General features: G+C 52.9%; 1 long non-coding RNA gene across 1 annotated transcript; it reads left to right on the forward strand.

Moving 5' to 3' along the window:
- Window positions 1-2,374: 2,374 nt before the first annotated feature.
- LOC139186415 (uncharacterized) lies at window positions 2,375-6,332 on the forward strand. Its single transcript, XR_011569958.1, has 3 exons — window positions 2,375-2,544; window positions 3,158-3,823; window positions 4,204-6,332. It is a non-coding gene; the product is annotated as an uncharacterized lncRNA (long non-coding RNA).
- Window positions 6,333-7,129: the final 797 nt, after the last annotated feature.

Consider the following 7,129-nt stretch of genomic DNA (forward strand, 5'->3'; position numbering starts at 1 on the left):
GCTTCCCTGATCCTGGGTCCAGGGATTTGGGGTGGGGCCAATGCTTCCCCTAGGTGTAGGGCATGTGACCCACCACTGACCAATCAGAGCACTGCATTCTCTCAGCAAATAAGAGGCAGGCCTGGGATTTTAGCTGGAAACAAAAATAATGCAGTGCTTTCTATTGGGGTGGCTGGTTGACTGGAAGCTTGGAGCAGTGGAGTTCGTCTTGCTTCTATGAGTAGAGAGTTTGAATGAGAGTGGAACCAGGAAAAATGGAGGAAAAAACAAGTGCTGAGGATGAAAACGGAATACCTAGATGCCGCTGTGCCTGGCACTATTATGGTTCCCGCTTTGTGGGTGAGAAATTGAGGCCAAAGCCAGGGTCACACAGCCAGGCAGGGGCAGGACAGGGATTTGAACCCAGGCCGACCGGCGCCCGTGGCCATGCCCTAAACCCCTAGACTCCACGGAGCCCTTTGGTGTCAGTCCCTCCCCCTCGCCTGGAATTCTCTCACCCAGGCTCGTTTTTTGAACTCAGCTATTTCTGATCATCCCAAGGGAGAATGTTTCCTGCCTCTGGCAGAAAAATCAGGGGCAAAATGAGAGCCCTGTGGTCTGGCCCTAAACTCAGTTTGGGCAAGCTTGTCCAGATGAGAATTCTTTCCTTCTCTCTTTTTCCTTTCCCTTTTCTCTTTCATTCTTCCTTCCTTCTTTCCCTTTTTTCCTTTTCCTTCCTTCCTTCCTTTTGCTTTCCTTTTCCCTCTGTCCTTCCTTCCTCTGAGATAAAACACTGTTTACTCCAGCCCACTCCTCACCTCTGCCTGGGTGACCTCCCTCAGCCCTGCTCCAGGCTGGCTGGCTGCATTAGCCCCCGTACAGCAGCCGTCAGCAGCCCGCATTCAAACGCGGACCCCAGGACCTCGCGGATGCAGGTGTGTTTGCACACGGGGTTGGGGGCAGGGCGGGTGGCGGTGAACACCCGGAGGAGGTTTGGTAATTCATAGGACAGGTCCTATTTGGTAATTCATAGGACACGTCCTGAGAGTGCCCTCGGAGGCCCTTGAAGATCAAGGTTGAAAGTTACGGGAGAGGGGCGGGGGCTAGGGAGCTACCGCCTCTGAACTGGAGTGGACTGAGGCTGCGGCCCTGAAGGAGGGGCCCTCCTAGTCCTTTGACTGGATTCAAGTGAAGTGAAGTCACTCGGTCGTGTCCAACTGTTTGCGACCCCGTGCACTGTAGCCTACCGGGCTCCTCCATCCGTGGGGTTTTCCAGGCAAGAGTACTGGAGTGGGGTGCCATTTCCTTCTCCAGGAGATCTTCCGGACCCAGGGATTGGACCCAGGTCTCCCACGTTGTAGGCAGACGCTTTACCGTCTGAGCTACCAGGAAAGTCTGTTTGGATTCAAGTTCCACCTCTACTGATTTTTCACCCTGGCGGCAGCTGCCACAATCTCTTTGAGGCTTGGTTTACTCATCTGAGAAAAGGGAGATTCGAAAGAAAAAAGACTCAGTATGCGCTGAGCTGTTGATGTCTACAAGGCTCTTAGCTTAGCACTCTGCATGGAGAAGTGCATTAAATCCTCCCAAGCCCAGGAGGCGAGTACTGCCATCCTTGCTAATTTTTCAGAAAATGAAACTGAGGTTCAGAGTGGTCAAGTGACTTGCTCAAGGTCACACAGGGTGGGTGGCAGAGCTGGGACTTAAACCCGGGTATCTGGCTCCAGACCCCGTGCTCTTATCAGTCCTCTATCAAGTTTTAGCCTCGTTAGTGTGGTTCACTGTTGTGCCCCCGTTGCCTGGCATATGGTAAGTCTCACTGAACATTTGCTGAGTGAATAAATGATCACCCATTGAAGGGAGCTGACCCATTGAAAGGTGCTCTGTAACGGCTCATTCTCCCTCAGTGTGGGTGATGTTGAAGCAGTGCTAACCCTCGTTGGGAGCCTTGGTCCTCTCGCCCTGCTTTGAGTAACAGGGAGAGTTAACAGTCCTCCACTTAGGCTTATCACCAGGGTCCTGTGAGATAACCCTGGGACACCGATCCCCACAGCATGAGCCGGTTTGAGCAGCTTCCTAGTCTCTCTTTTTTTTGGCCACCCCACACCACATGTGGGACCTTGATTCCCTGACCAGCCGTCGAACGTGGACCCCCTGCCCCTCAGTGAAGGCAGAGTCATGACTGCTGGACCACCAGGGAAGCCCCTCTAGTCTCTTCTTCACTCTCGTTTCCTGGTGTGACCCTGTCTGCTTCATGGGCCACAGGGGGCTCCAGCTAGTGCCAAGCACACAGTAGGTACTCAGAAGAGGAGCACAGATAGATCTGAGTGCTTGCTGTGTTGTTGGGCTTTTTAAACATCATCATCTGACCCTCCTTTTCCCCCACAGCCAACCCCCAAAATGGGGCTCAGCACCTGGCCCCTCCGTTTGCTGAATGCTTGAATGAAATGCCCAGCTCGCTGGCTGCGTTGGCAGAGCGTGTCTGGAGCAAGCCCCGCCTGCCGCCCACGGTCTGCCTGCTCAGAGCCAAGCCTGGGTTTCCACATCTGCTGGTGCTGCCAGGAGGTGAGCGGGCCTTTGGGGAGGCAGTTCCCGGCCGTGGAGCTGGGGATCTGTGGGAAGCCTGCCAGGGGAAAGAATTTCCTCCATAGAGTTAAGCTGGGGCTGAGTAATTCCTCGGCCCGCGGCGGTGGCGGGGAGGGCAGGCGCGGGGCCGTGGGACTCACCAGCTCCAGCCCAGCCTGGAGCTCTGCCAGCTGTGGCTCTCGGGCTCCAGGCTCTGCCCCCAGTGTGGAGAGAAGGGTCCCGGGGGGGGTCACTGTCAGCGTGGATGAGTCCCTTTGCCTCTCTGAGCCTCGGTTTCTTCATCGGTAGCAGGGGAGGGTAGCTGTCCCAGCCTGGTGGGGTTATTCTGAGATTCAGGCTGGGGTGTGTTTCAGGCTTGGAGGATGGGGGCTGTCTGGGGGTGCAGATGGCCCGCCTCAGGAGCGACAGCCCTGAAGGCCTTGGGTGAATCACTTTGCTCTGCAAGCCCCGACTTCCCCCCATGGTCTGGGCCTGGGATAGATAGAATGTTCTCAGAGGCAGGAACTTCTGAGCCATCAGTGAGACAACAACGGCAACCATAGTAATAATGCCTGTGCGTTTCAATCACTGCTTCATCTGTTTATTCTTTCAGCTGATATGCTTTAGCTCCGTTCGTTCGTTCAATGAACATTGGTGAATACATTTTGTGCCAGGCTAAGGTGGCCAGATGTAGCACAAATAAAAACGAGATCCATGACAGCTACAAAAGACCCGGGACGCCCAAGTAAATTTGAATTCCAGAGAAGCAGCGAGTCCTTTTTTTTAGTGTAAGTATATCCCCTGCAGTATTTATCAGGGTAAGTATATCCCACACAGTATCTATCGGGGTAAGTGTATCCCGCGTGCTATCTATCAGGGTAAGTATATCCCACGTGCTATCTATCAGGGTAAGTATATCCCGCGTGCTATCTATCAGGGTAAGTATATCCCGCATGCTACCTATCAGGGTAAGTATATCCCGCATGCTATCTATCAGGGTAAGTGTACCCGTGCAGCCCCATGGCAGGCCCTGTGTGAGGCATTTTGCTCACATGCCCCATTTCTTTCTCACACAGCCCTGTGAGGTGAGAGCTATCGCTCGCGTTGACCCACGAGGAATTGGAGGGTCAGAGAACTGTGTCCACCTGCCTGTGGACATCCTGACTGAGGGCCCAGACTCGAGACCTGGGGCTGGGGGGGCCTTCAGTAGAGCCCCGCTGACTCGCTCACCCCCTACTCACTTCCTGGAGAGCAGTTTCAGGAACACAAGACCAGATTGGTAACTGCATAGCACTTTCTCCCTGCCCCAGATGTCACCTGTTGGGGAAAATCCCTGTGGGTCCCCCAGGGCTGGAGGGCTGTCATGGCCATGATGTGGCTGGGGAGCTGGAAGGGCCGCACCCCCAAATTGTGTGGGCAGAATGGGTGTCAAAAGGGAGGGAGACAGATGGGGCCATAGCCCCTAGTCAACAAGCAGGGACTCATGGACACCCCAGGTGAGGCCTGAACCAAGAGGGGACCCCTGGAGTCAACCCTGTCCCCAGCGCATGCCCTTGGGAAGTCTTAGCCCCTTTTGGGCTGAACCCCATCTACTCTGCAAAGAGGCATTCATTCATTCACTCACTCACTCATTCATTTATTTATACTTTACTTCTGCAGATATTTCTTGAACACCTGCCCTGTGCCAGGCACTGTTCTAGGCATGGAGCATGAGGGGGTACATCAGAACACAAGAGACACCAAAAGCCTTGCTGTCGTGGAGCGGATGCTTTCACAGGGGAGACAGACAGTAGACACATAAAAACACAGTTTCAAGTGGGAAAAGAACGAAGATGAAGCAGGAGGAAGTGACAGAGGGTGGTGACTGCTGGGGACCCCTTGAGACAGAGCAGTCCAGGAGGACCTCCCCGAGGAGGTGACAGCTGAGAGGAGACAGGGGTAATGAGAAGCGGCTGGCCCCAGACAGTTACAGGGAAAGGGCTCCTGGCAAAGCCATCAGCAAGCACAAAGGTCCTGAGATCAGAGCACGCCAGGTGACTGAGAGAACATGTTGCTGGAATGCAGTGAACCGGAGGGGGCCTGGTGGGGCTGAGAGAGCGGGGATGAATCATGCAGGACTGAGCAGGCCACAGTTAGAGATCTGCTTGGCTCCCTGAGTCACCTCCTCCAAGCAGCCTTCTCTGATGACCTTGGCCGAACTAGCCCTCATTCATTCTTTCTCACAGCACTCACCGCTCTGTGGCATCCGAGTCTCTGTGTCGGGTGAACAGGGACGCACTGTCTTTCTTTGAGCGTAATTGCAATGTCAGCTGGGTAGCGTTACCTACTGGCTACCACGTGGCATGGAAAATATGGCCACAGGACCCGAGCGTGGGTGCCGTTGATGGATGACAGGGAACACAGGCCCTGGGGTTTGTGGACTGTAGTTTTGACATGATTTAAGCTTCACAAGCCAACTCTGGAACCCAAGCCCTGAGTACAACGAGATTCTCTTGAAATAAGTTAATAATCCTGGCTAACTTTCCCTGGATGCTTACTGTATGCCAGGCACTGGGCTAAGCACTTTGTGTGAGTGGTAACAGACACATAAAATTTACCATTTTAACCTTTTGAAAGTGTGCAGTTCAGTGGCATTTAGAGCATTCATGGCGTTGTGCAATCACTACCACCATCCAGTTCCAGAACATTTCCATCACTCCAAGAGGAAACTCTGGACCCATGAAACAGTCACTCCCCGTTCCCCCCTCCCTCTAGTCTCTGGAAACCACTAACCTACTTTCCGCCCCTGTGGACTTGCCTGCTCTGTGTATTTCACATGAATGTCTCATACGATGCGTAGTTTTTTGTGTCTGGCCCCTTTCACACGTCCATTCATGTTGTAGCATGCATCAGTACTTCATTACTTTTTACTGCTGAATAATAGTCTATTGTATGGATATAGAGGGCTTCCCTGGTGGCTCAGTGGTAAAGAATCCACCTGCCAATGCAGGAGACACGGGTTCAATCCCTGGGTTGGGAAGATGCCCTGGAGAAGGAAATGACTACACACTCCAGAATTCTTGCCCGGAGAATCCAACGGACAGAGGAGCCTGGCGGGTTACTAAATCATGACTTAGTCGGACACAGCTTAGCGACTAAACAACAAATGGATATACCACGTTTTGTTTATTCGTTCATCAGCTGGTGGACATTTGTTCCTACTTTTTGTTCTGTTGTGAATAGTGTTACTATGAACATTTGTGTACAAGTTTTCATCTGAACATCTGTTTTCAATTCTTTTGAGTATATACCTAAGAGTGGACTTGCTGGGTCATGCGGTAATTCCATGTTTAATTTATTGAGGAACCGTCAGCTCAGCAGTTTTTAAAGCATCCATGACCTCGGGAAATCCTCAAAACAAGCTAATGAGGGAGGCTGTGCCTTGCCCCCATTCTGCAGAGGAGGAAACTGAGGCTCACAAAGTGGAATTCATGAGTCAACTTCACACTGATGAGAACTGATGAAACTGGGAGAGAGAAGGAGAGGGAGGCCAGGGCTGCCTCTGGTCCATCTACAGAGGAAGCTGAGGAAAGCGGTTAAAGGTGGCATTTCTCTGTTGGACTTGCTAGAATGTCGTTCCCCCTTGATTCTTCCTGGCTGTGTGTCTTAGGGCAAGCTGACTCACCTCTCTGGGCCTCTGTTTCTCCATTCAGGGGTGTTTAGGGCAGAAATTCCCTCAGATGGTAGCTATAAGGATGGGAGAAGCCTACCCCTGCTGTTATCATTAGGAATGTTGTGATGCTCATGGCTTTTCAGGCACAAGGGGAAGAGATTTCTCCAGGCCTGAGATCTCATGCTTTTGGTTTGAGTGAGGCTGGGGGGTGCAGAAGGGAGTCGGGGACTCCCAGAATCTCCTCTCCAGAGAGGCTCGGGGGGCAACGGGCCCCGAGGCTGGAAGGGCTGGGCCCAGGACGGGAAGCGGCGTCCACCTTCAAGTCCCACATCCGCAGTGACGCTGGATGTTTCGGACGGGAAAACAGCACGCAGTTTTCCAGAAATGCTTGGACGCCGCCTCGTCAGAAGAGAACATAGCCTGGGTCCATCACGTCCCCAGAACCACGCCGCGTTTTAGGCCAGAAATAATAATAACTCGGCTTGTTACGTGGATGCCAGCGAATAAAAAAATCTAACCTGAACATGTAACTCTAACAGGATGTAAGGGGTGACTGAGAGATTTCACAGATGAGCTTTTAATGCGGGCTTGGGCGGGGGGTCCCCGAGCCTCTTGGTTGAACTCAGCACAGACTTGAGCTAGCAAACTCGGGGAACCACGGGAACGTTTGCTAAGCACTTGCTGTATGCATCGCCTCAGTCCACCGGAAAAACGACCCCGAGAGGCAGTTCTGTTATACACCTTTCTGTGCAGATGGGGAAGCTGAAGCCCAGAGAGGTGGAGACACCAGCCCCAGGCTGAACAGCGAAGAGGCTAAGCTGGGGCTTGAATGCAGACAGCCAGGAACCGGATGGAGCCTGCCCTCTGACCCACCACCGCCTTCCTCGGGGAAGGCTGGGAAAAAATGTTTCGTGTTCTGCAAAACTAAGTGAC

This window comes from Bos indicus, chromosome 13, assembly GCF_029378745.1.
Source record: "Bos indicus isolate NIAB-ARS_2022 breed Sahiwal x Tharparkar chromosome 13, NIAB-ARS_B.indTharparkar_mat_pri_1.0, whole genome shotgun sequence".
Classification (NCBI taxonomy): Eukaryota; Metazoa; Chordata; class Mammalia; order Artiodactyla; family Bovidae; genus Bos; species Bos indicus.